Here is a 9,314-nt window from a genome sequence, read left to right as displayed (position 1 = left end):
GTGGCTACAGCCCTGGGGGCGTGGGGGTGGTCTCTGGGTCCTAGACTTGAGCCCGCACCTCATTAGCAGAACACAACTTCCCAGCTCCAGCTGTCCCAGACTGTGTGGCCGGGGTCTCCGCTCCTTGCAGGGTCTTGCTAACAGTGGCTAGGCACATGGGCCAGGCTGTAGAAAGCCCATCTAGCGAGGTGCTCCAGAGTCCCAGGCTGTGAAGATGGAGAGGCTGGGTCGGCTGAGACAGCAGCTTCCATAACTAGTGAATAATGCAGCCAAGAGGACCCGGGGAGCCCTGACCGTTGTTTCCTGAGACCCAAGGGTTCTCAAGTGGGAGAGGAAGGGGCTGATAAAGATGGCTACAGGCACAGTGGGACAGGCAGGGGCGGGAGGTTCAGACCACATCTATCAGCCAATCACACTTTAGCATGAATTCATTCCGAAATACTCATAGTACACTGAATCAACACCTTAAAGGGGGTAGAGGGTAGGAAAGGGGATGGGAGAGAAGGTGCATTTTCTTCTTTTCATCACTTTTTCGTAACTTCTGCAAAGCAACTAAAGCCAGCAGGGCCTCGGCAATGACTCCCAACCCCCACGTTTCAAATGAGGAAGTGGCCATCCAGAGGGGGGAGTAGGTATCTGGCCACTGTGGCCTTGGGGGCTGTATCCTCCTAGAGGAGAATCACTGGATTGTTCCCTGTGGTCAGAAGCAGTGAAGCAGCCTTCACACCAGGCCACCCTGCTGCGGGGAGCTTGGGCTGCATTACTCCCAGGAAAACCTCCACAGGGGTTGGGGGAGGGGGGCACCCACTCCCAGCCAGCCACCCTGAGGAAAATGCAACTAGGGCTACTTGGCCCAAGTGGGTGGACAAGGTGGTGCTTCAGCAGTGGCTCCTGGTAGAGACCAAGGCAGGCTGGGGCCATGGTCTCCGGAACACCCACCCACTTGTCACTGCAGCCCTGTGAGCCAGCACCATGGGCCCATTTAACTGTTGGGGACAGAGAGAGGAAGGAGCCCAGAGGTCCGTGTGCAGGACTCTGGCTCTGATTAACCCAGAAACAGAGGCTGGGGGAGTGTGGGCCAGACCCTGAGTCTCCCCCGGCTGGCTCCCCTCTGCCAGCCTGAAACCAGGATCTCAGTGTTCCCAAAAGCACTTCCCCTGAGTCCTTCCAGCACACCGTGAATGCGCAGTATGAATGGACTGGAGATCCCCCAGGGCTAGGGGTGGGAGCGCACAGGGAAGAGGGGTGAGGACTGGGAGCGGGGAGTTGGGTCTCCAAAGTAGGGTATGGGTCTCCCTGCACGGGGTTCCAGAGACGCACTGGGGTAGGGACATAAGCTCCATGGGGGCGGGGTATGTGTTTGTTCACCGATGTATCCAGCATCAGTTAGAGTGCCTGACACATAGTAGGTGCTCAATAAATATCTCTTGAATGTGACTGAATGAATCCCATCCTTTTCTTCAGGAGATAGGTTATAAGGAATGAATATGCGTCATTATTTCAGTGACATGTGTATGCAATTTATAAGTATTTACCGGGGAGTACGTGCTCAGGTTTTTTGTTTTTTTTTTTTTCCTGATTAGGACCAACAATCAAGAAAGCTTGGAAACCTGAAATCAAGAAGGTCCTCTCTGAGGATGTGGGAAGAACTCAGCTCCTCTCCAAAGCAAAGCAAGGCAGGTAAAGCCTTGGGCCAGGCTGCCTTCCTTACTCTCTCCATGGATACCCTCAGTTTATACTTCCTTCACCTCTGTATCAGAAAAGCCTGGGGCTGAACAAGGCGTTGGCAGTAGGTTTCTTACTGCTTCAGCTTCTCTGAATCCAGAGAATGGTTCGGCCGCATTCAAGGCTAAACCAGGCAGGAGCTGTCTGGAGCAGGATCTTGGCCCTACAGGCACTCAGGGAAGTCCCCACCCAGCTCAGACGCTCCAGGGAGCCGCGAGCAAGCCATTTTGCACACGTGCTAAGCAGTTACTCAGCTTCCTGTTGTGTATGGAACAGCCCTTGCCACCCCAAACAGACCAGCCTGTCTCCTCCCCAACTCTGCTCCTGAAGTCTTACAAACCAGGCAAAAATCAAGAAGCATAAATGAAAACAATCATAGAAAGGCACCGTAAATCTTGATGAAACAACCCAAACAGAAACAAAATCCAAAAACACATAAAACTCAATGTGGGCAGGGTTGTGGAGAAATGCTCATTTGTTGCTAAGTTGTTGAACCTTTCTGAGGGGCAGCAACTGTAGGAACAAAGAACAGGAACAGGAACTGAAAAATAACACACTTCGCTGGCATAAATTCATTTTGGTGCTAAGCAAATAGCCACTGGCTTTTTTTTTTTTTTTTTTTAAAGCAAACACGTCCATAATAACCCCCTTTAGAATGGTGGAAGGGGTGGAAAAACCCAAAGACTACAAATATGGAACGACTTGTGACACTAACATGTTAGGATACCATTTAACTATTTGAAAAGACCTATGTGGATTACGCACAAAGACACACGTAAACTAACTTTCCTGGCATCTTTAAGTGCCCAGTATTTACCCAAGACTTTGACGTACATTCTCTTTTACTTCCTAAAACAAGCCTGAGAAGTTATTTTGATGTTTGTTTTTTTAAACCTTCATTTTGTACAGGAGGAAACAGACTCAGACAAAAGCCACGATTTGCTCGAAGCCACACAGCTCCTCAACGTCAGTTTGGGATTCTGACCCCAAATCTCGGAGGTTGGCATCATCTGGACACTGATAAGTGTGGGCAGGCCTTATCCTAGCAGTGGCGACAATAAATAAGAGAATCCTCACCCTGTGTGTGCCTGGCACGTTGCCAAGTGCCTTCTACACGTTATCCCATGGAAGCCTCACAACTTGAAAAGCCCCCATTTTACAGATGGGGAAGGTTGCGGCCCAGAGAAGTTAGGCGGCTTGCTGAGATCATGGGCCAGGGAAGGAATCTGGCACCCTCACCCGGGTCCCTGAGGCCTCACGGGGAATGCGCGCGCTTAACCACTGGGCGGCATTGCCTGCCCCGCGCGGGGAGTCTGGGGCCAGCCTGGAAGAACCCCGGGGAGCGCCTCCGGCTCCGTCCCCGTGCTCGGCGGGCTCCGGGGCTTCCTGCCAGTCTTCACAGTGTTACAGTCACCGCCCTGGACGGCCTGTCTGCCCTCCCCGCCGCCGGCGAAGGAGGGGCCGCTCGGTCCCGCATTCGGGACCCCCTCCCGGTACAGATCGCGGACCGGGCCCCAGGGGCCGGGGGCGGGCTGGGGGCCGGGGAGGTGGCCCGGGGGGGAGGGCGGGGAGGGAGGGAGGGACAAGGTGGGCGGGGGCGCCAGCTCATTTCCCGGCCGGAGCAACCCGGAAGGCTGGAGGATGGAGGGGAAGTGACTGGGCGTGGGGCCCTCGCGGCCCGAAATAACGGGGGACACCGACCTCGGGGCAGAGTCAGGGAGGGGCGGCCGGGGCAGGGGGAACGGGGGGCAGGGGGAACGGGGGGCAGGGGGAACGGGGGGCCGGGGCCGCCCCGAGGGCGCCAGGGGCAGGGAGCCCTGCATTTCCCTCACCCGGAGGAGAACACCATCCGCTGGTCCCCTCACCTCCAGGCGACCCCACACACCTGGAGAGGCCCCCTCCCCGCGCCCCCACACCTGCGGTCGCCCCGTAACCCTCCCCACCCGCGTGCAACTCTCCGTCCCCTCTCCTCCGAGCGCCCTCTCCCCTCCCGACGGCCCCCCAGCCCGCTCACCTCGGGGCGCCCCGGCCGCGGACTCTGGGCAGTCGACGCGCCGAACCGGCTCTGGGCCCCGCGCCGCGCCGCAGCCACTTCCTCGTGGGCGGGGGGCGGGGCCTCCCGGCCTCAGCCCCGCGGGGACGGGGGCGGCGACCAGGGTGGCGGCCGAGAGATCCCAGGCCCCGCCCACCCATCCGGGGTGGGGGCCGCACCGAGCCAGGGCGCCCTGAAATCGTCCGCGACCGCCCCTCGCTACTTTATGCGTGGGGAAACTGAGGCTCGGAGAGAGGCGCACAGCCCGAGCGGCAGCTGGACGGGAAGCCGGGAGCTGGGCGGGGAGCGCACGTCCCCACCGCCGCGAAAGCGTCCTCTCCGTCCTTCCTCCGTGAGCCGATGCCCACAGGGCGCAAAAAGTGCAAGCCCGGAAGCGGGTGTAGTCGGAAGCGAGGCCCTCCCCGCGCTCTCAGCAAAATGCGCCCCCGGGCGGGGGTGCGGGTCGGCCTCTCGCAGCGACCGTGGCTGGCCCAGCTGGGTCCCTCAGCGGAGTTCTTGCCCTTGGAGTCCGCTGCAGCCCTCCTCTCGCCCCTAAGTTACCTGGTGGCCTCGCAGCCACCTGAATTTGGGTTTGGGGCCAAGGGGTCCCAGGGGTTTTTCCATCCCTAGCCTCTGCCTCATCGGTGCAGATGTGGCCCGGTGGCTGCGCAGATGCGGGAGACCCCGGTGAAAACCTTGTTGCGCCCTCGCAGTCGGTCAGGCCCCTCCCTCGGGGCCCTCTCTCCCAGTGCCAGGCAGGCGGCGGGCGGCAGATGGGGTGCGGGGTCTTCCGGGTCCCCGGAGGTCTGGGGGCTTTAACGCATGCCGTTCTTTCCGCCCAGAACGTTTTTCCCGCCCTGTCCCCACCTGGCCAACTCCGGTTTGTCCTGCAGGACGTGTCTCTTAGGCCACTGTGTCCACAGCCCGCTCCCCATCAGGGGTGTCCGCTCTCCACTGGACTCCCAGCTCCTGTACACCGAACTCTGCCCTCTGCCGGGCCGTTGGGAGGACTCCATGGATCCAAACACGGAGCACTTCCTGCCGTGAGCGCGTGGAGCTCAGCAAACTTAACTCCAGAGGTTTGTAGGACCCGCAGCCCCGGCTCTGAGGAGACACTGAGGGGCTGTTACCAGCCCTCCCGTCTGGCTGTGGCCAATCCCAGAGATGGCTTCGGTCTGCACAGATAAAAAGTTTCAGATGGTCTGTAGCGGCACCCCCTTCTTGTGGGGACAAGAGCAGCTTAACACCGAGGCAACATCTGTTCCATCCCTGGCTTCTAGATGCCCAGGGAACGACCCCAGGTGGGGCTGACCCCCATCTCCGTCACCCGCCTGAGTGCTCTAACCCGGTCGGGCTCCGGCTGTCCCCTGTCCTGAGCTCATGACCTAAGACTGGCAGGGGCAAAGCAAGGCCCCCAGCTTTGGAGTATGGAGGAGGGAAAGGAAGACCCTTCCGGGTGAGCCGCGTGAACCTGAACCTGAAAGTGGAGCAGCTGCAAGGGAAGATGACGACATAGGTAGAGCTCAGGTGGAGAAAATCCCAGAGAGATGGTCAGCCTCTGACTGGTCAGCTTGAGCCCAACCTGCTTCCAGAGGTTTCGGACAGGTGAGCCAAGGAATCGATTTTACTATTTAAGCTGGTTTCCATCGAGACTTTGTTACCGGTTGCTAAAAGCATCCTGACAAATGTGAACACCTGAGGACTCTCTCCTCCTGTGTAAACCGAGCTTGTCAACTTAGTGGGAGCAGAAACCGGGGCGCCTGGGTGGCACAGTCGTTTAAACGTCCAGCTCGGGGATTTGTTCAGGGTGTGATCTCACCGCTCAGAAGTTCGGGCTCTTCGCTGACAGTGAGAAGCCTGCTTGGGATTCTCTCCCTCTCTGCCCCTCCCGCGTGCCTTCGCTGTCTCAAAATTGCAGGAGTTAATGATTGCAACAAGTTAACTTGTTGTTAACGCCAACAAGTGGCGTTAGAAAATGGAGTTTCTGGTAAATGGTGCTTCTTGCTGTGCCTCAGTCTCTGAATCTATGAAGAGGCTGACTCGTGATAAGTGCTGCAACCCCCTCACAGGCCTGCAGCCTCTGTGGGAAGACCCGACCACACCACACACCGGGAAGCCATGGGAGGGGTTATGTGAAACCGCTCCCTTCCGGGATCAAAGTTCTTCAAGCCTTAAGTGAGGTTCTCCTGAGCGAGGGGGACTTGGGGCGGAAGGCTTCACTCGGAGTTCTAGGAACACCTCACAGAGCTTGTTTCTTGCTGGAAACTGCGTGCCCCGTCCCCCGGGACCCTGGGGTGAAGACGCTGCACTCCCCCTTCTCAGGTTTCCAAGAAATGCAGCTTGGAGGAAGGCAGTCATCCCCAGGTCATCGAGGTTCTTTCCGGTTTTCTGTTCCACCTCCTTGCTGCCTCCTGGTCACAAGAGGGCAGCCAAGCTCCAGGCGTCTGGACTCCGGAAGTGGCGGCTGGCCCAGGCAGCGGGGAGACCAGGGAGGAAGACCTGTCCCAGAAGCACCCAGTCTGAGCTCCTAATCTTAGCATGTGCCCACCTCCAACTGGGGACCACGGGACTCTGTCCCTGAGATCAAAGGACTGCCACTCGATCCCCATGAGGAGGAACCGGAGAAACCCTTGTGTCTTCTTTCTCAGCCTAGGAGGACAGATGTCCACCACGCAGAGGCCCAGAACACGCTTAGCATTCCATGTGCCAAGACCCCGATGGGGGCAGCACCTGTTGAACACCCCCTGCCAAGTCACGTGGTTTTGTATCAGTTCAGCTGGAAACTCCAACAAAACCCCACAAGGTACAAGTTGGAAAGGTCCCCTCCCGTCAATTTCAGTGACCTGACCCCGCCCCTGAGCTTGGTCACTAGGCATCTGCACTCCCGGCCCAAGCCCAGCAGGGGGCGTGCTTAGCGGTTACCACCAGGGCTCTGGCCAGCTTGCCGGTGTTCCAATGTGGGCCGTCACAACCCTCTCTGGCCTGGCTTTGTTCCATAGGGGCACCTGGGTGGCTCAGTGGGTTAAGCGTCCAACTCTCGATTTTGGCTCAGGTCACGATCCCACGGCTGTGACACTGAGCCCCATGTTGGACTCCATGCTTTGAGCAGAGATTCTTGGGATTCTCTCTCTCTGCTCCTCCCCCCACTCACCCTCTCTCGAAATAAACAAGTAAACATTAAAAATAAATAAATACAATGTGGCTATACCAGTTCCAACCCTATAGGGTTGCTATGAGTAGTTAATGCCTATTCACTGCTTGTGCTGGTGCCTGGTCCAGGATTCTCACTGTAGTGCAGCAAAGGTGTGGCTACAGCACCCTTCCTGGGACCCTAAGGGGACTGACATTACGGTGGTGCCTTTCAAACTTTTTTTTTTAGTTTATTTTTCGAGAGAGAGAGAGAGAACATGTGCAAGTGGGGGAAGGACAGAGAGAGGGGGAGGGAGAGAATCCCTAGCAGGTTCCACACAGCACAGAGCCCGACGTGGGGCTCAAACACACGAACTGTGAGATCATGACCTGAACCCGAAATCAAGAGTCGGAAACTTAACCGACTGAGCCACCCAGGTGCCCCTCGAATTTTTTCTGATCACGACCCACAGTGATATATACTATGACCTAGTACACGCCCCCACGTATATCTGAAACCTAGGTATCGTGACACATGCAAAATATTTTCTCTGGGTTCAATTTTTCAAATGCCAGTTGTGACCTACTAAATTGATTTTTACAGCCATTGATGGGCTCTGACCCTCAATTTGAAACACTGCTCTAGACCATACTTCCTTCCTTTTTCTAAACGGACCTCGTCTATTAGTTTCCTGTCACTGCAGGAGCAACCTGCCACAAATAGGGCGGCTGAAAACGCAAACATGTTCTCTTACGTTTCTGGAGGTCAGAGTCTCCTGTCTCAGCAGGCAGCGTGGTGTTCCTTCCAGAGGCTCCAGGGGAGACCTGGTTTCCTGGTCTTTGCCAGCTTCCAGAGGCTGTGGGTGTTCCTTGGCTCCGTGGCCCAGCGGCTCTCTAACCTGTGGCCACATCTCTGACTCACCTGCCTGCCTCCCTCTCATAAGGATCCCTGGGATACCGGGCCCCGCTGGATAATCCAGGATCCTCTTCCTGACTGGAGCTCTTAATTATATCTGCAAAGTTCACAAGTTCCAGGGATTAGGACATGGACATCTTGGTGGGGGGGCATTATTCTACCTACTGCACCCGGTTTCTAATTATACATGCATAAACAAGCAACCTAACCTCATAATTTATATACTGATCTACACGGGACTTGAGTCCACGTGGGGTCGCTCGTGCCTCAGCCACACTGCAGGCACCTGGGGAAACCCTGGCCCTTCACACCATTGCCTCCAGAGTGGGGCACACATGGCTTCGGGGCCAAACTGAAGAGTCATGCCTAAGCAATTAACCTGGGTTCTGAGGCAGACTTCGGATTTTCTCAGAATACTCTGCAAATAACTATTAAATTTTTCTTCACGTAGCAAGAGCCTTCATATGTGGTTCCCATTCTACCCCACTGTTAATAAGGGTCTGCGGGGCTATTATGGCGTCTGTGCAAAGCCTAAAAGCAAACCTCAGCTTTACTAACAGGAATTACCAATTCCTGTTTTTACTGCCATTTTACAGGTGAGGAGACTGAGGCTCCTAGAGGTTAACTGTATCGCTCAAGGTCACACAACCTGGCAGAACTATAACCTGCCATCAGAGCCCAAAGGCTTGAATCAAAGGGCTTTGGCAGTCACCCAGAGGCTCTCCAGATGGGTAATAATTGTGGCCCCAGGCATGGCCTGAGTCTCGGAGCTAGTGAGAGGAAGAGGGGTGCATAGTATATAGCTCCCAGCACTGCAGGGCTGTGGGTTTCTGTCTGTCCTCACTGGGATGGGCCTTCCTCCCTGGGGGAGACATGGCCCAAGTTATAAAACAAACAAACAAACAAAAAAACCCACTCTGGCTAAATTACTGGAGGCAAAGTTAGAAATGTTTCTCCGTTGCTGTTGTTTCTCTCGTGGAATACATTTCTCTAAAAACCTCTGGGCCTGTTGGCCAAACCATGTGATTTAATTAAACTAAAAGACTTTTAGCTAATTCCTGTTTAGGGGCTACTTCTGTCTCTCCTCTGGGACAACAGCCTGTGCACTGGTGCAAACACATTTATACAAGCGGTTCCTGCCACCAGCGGTCCAGAGAGGAGGCCACAGCAAATACCTCCACCGCAGAGATCCCCTCCTAGAGGGGAGTATTGTTCCCAGGAGTCGCCGAAGGGCAAAATTACTCAAGAGGGTATCATGATGTCCTCTGAGAAGCACGGTTACCAGTGTCCTAAAACTAGAGCTGTCTTCAAGTCACTGGGAGGCAAGAGGAAAGGCTTGGGAGGCAAGGTGACCAAAGTAACGCCATTTTGGTTTTAGGTTGACCCTTAACCTAAAAGTCAGCAGATCATAGTCAAAATATCTGACTCATGGAAGACTGCAAGACTCCACTCCTTCTGGCAGTAAAAGCCACAAAGCTAAACATTTTTTTTTTTTTTTAAGTTTATTTATTT

At 55.6% G+C, this 9,314-nt stretch overlaps 1 protein-coding gene and 1 long non-coding RNA gene across 4 annotated transcripts in view; one reads left to right on the top strand and one right to left on the bottom strand.

The window, feature by feature from the left end:
* Positions 1-4,731, bottom strand: part of ARPC1B (actin related protein 2/3 complex subunit 1B) — a 14,595-nt gene extending 9,864 nt beyond the window's left edge. Inside the window, exon 1 of one of the 2 annotated variants that reach the window (XM_040455910.1) lies at positions 4,625-4,731. The gene's annotated coding sequence lies outside the window, so the exon portion shown is untranslated. Of the gene's footprint in view, positions 1-3,739; positions 3,867-4,624 lie in introns of those variants that run through there. The other variant, XM_040455909.1, reaches the window with a different exon arrangement.
* Positions 3,059-5,766, top strand: LOC121017596 (uncharacterized). Of its 2 annotated transcripts, none has more exons than XR_005784823.1 (2): positions 3,059-3,218; positions 4,600-5,766. It is a non-coding gene; the product is annotated as an uncharacterized LOC121017596 (long non-coding RNA). The 2 variants fall into 2 exon arrangements; XR_005784822.1 differs by lacking the exon at positions 3,059-3,218 and adding an exon at positions 3,934-4,109.
* Positions 5,767-9,314: the final 3,548 nt, after the last annotated feature.

The sequence above is a fragment of the Herpailurus yagouaroundi genome, unplaced genomic scaffold (assembly GCF_014898765.1).
Source record: "Herpailurus yagouaroundi ecotype Mexico unplaced genomic scaffold, PumYag 216, whole genome shotgun sequence".
Classification (NCBI taxonomy): Eukaryota; Metazoa; Chordata; class Mammalia; order Carnivora; family Felidae; genus Herpailurus; species Herpailurus yagouaroundi.
This window is presented reverse-complemented; position numbering and strand designations above follow the sequence as displayed.